The following is a 1165-nucleotide window of genomic DNA, read 5'->3' as shown; positions in this document are numbered from 1 at the left end:
GTGAATGAAGATGGTAGCTAGGTTACAAATAAAGCCTCAATAATAAAAAACTAATGAAATGAAGAACAATAAATACATCTGTATCAGTAACCTGGGTTTAAAACAGTTAACAAAGACACAAACCGGACATTCATTTAAATACTGCCACCTGCTGGTAGAAAGGCCAAACAAATCTGTTACTATGGAAACCACATTAAATATGAATTTAATATTAAAAATATAGTGCTGACAGTAACAACTCTGCACACACAGTAATTACCTATAACTACCAACTGTACTGCACCAAACAATGCGAATATTAAACGTGACTCTTGCTGTTTACATGAAGAAATGCACAATATTATATATTGTATAATCAGCTACTGTTGCTAACATATTTCTCTCGGTCCAGGTTTATTTATTGATTGTTTTTCCTTCTTCTAACTTTACCCTGGTATAACGTTAGTGCTTGCATAATGTTACAGAATGGCCGCTCTACAAGCTGGGCTTTTATTTTCATTTCATTTCATTTTAATCTTTGATACTCTCTTGTCTTCAGTTGCCTGTTTGGTATTGAAGTGATCCAAAAGTAACTAAAAGTAATCAGATTACATGTTTAAACAAGTAATTAGTAATTGTAGCAGATTACATGTTTAAAGTAACCCTCCCAGCCCTGAGTGTTGTCTTTAAGAAGCATGAAAACCTGCCTCCGCTGACACACAACATGTAGCTATGCAGTGGAAAAAAGGTCAGCCTTGACTGATGCTCTGTTGTCTTTTATTGAACTTCCTTGCAGTGAGCAACGTACAGACCAACGGAAGAGCTGAACAGAAATTTACAGACAGAAAATAAGACAATGCATTAGCTTAACACATAACCGGAAAGTTAGCAATTTGCACTAAATACACTCAAATGTACTCAGACACAAACTATAGCAGTAAACATACCTTGTAGCCGCTCTGGACTGGTGCTAAAGTACCTTTATCTATTTGAACACTTCACCTGTTTCGACCACATCACTAACTTTGGCCGTGCTGTCCAAGAATATAACAATGGCTCCATTGATGCGGGAGTCAGACTTCACGCTGCCTCAGCCCACCACCTCTCCAGCCGCTAAACTGGCCTCCTCTACAGAGCACTGTGCTGCCGGGGTTGGAGCCCTACTGGTTTTGGTTGCCGTACACGT

This window comes from Micropterus dolomieu, linkage group LG01 (assembly GCF_021292245.1).
Source record: "Micropterus dolomieu isolate WLL.071019.BEF.003 ecotype Adirondacks linkage group LG01, ASM2129224v1, whole genome shotgun sequence".
In the NCBI taxonomy this organism is placed as follows: Eukaryota; Metazoa; Chordata; class Actinopteri; order Centrarchiformes; family Centrarchidae; genus Micropterus; species Micropterus dolomieu.
This window is presented reverse-complemented; position numbering follows the sequence as displayed.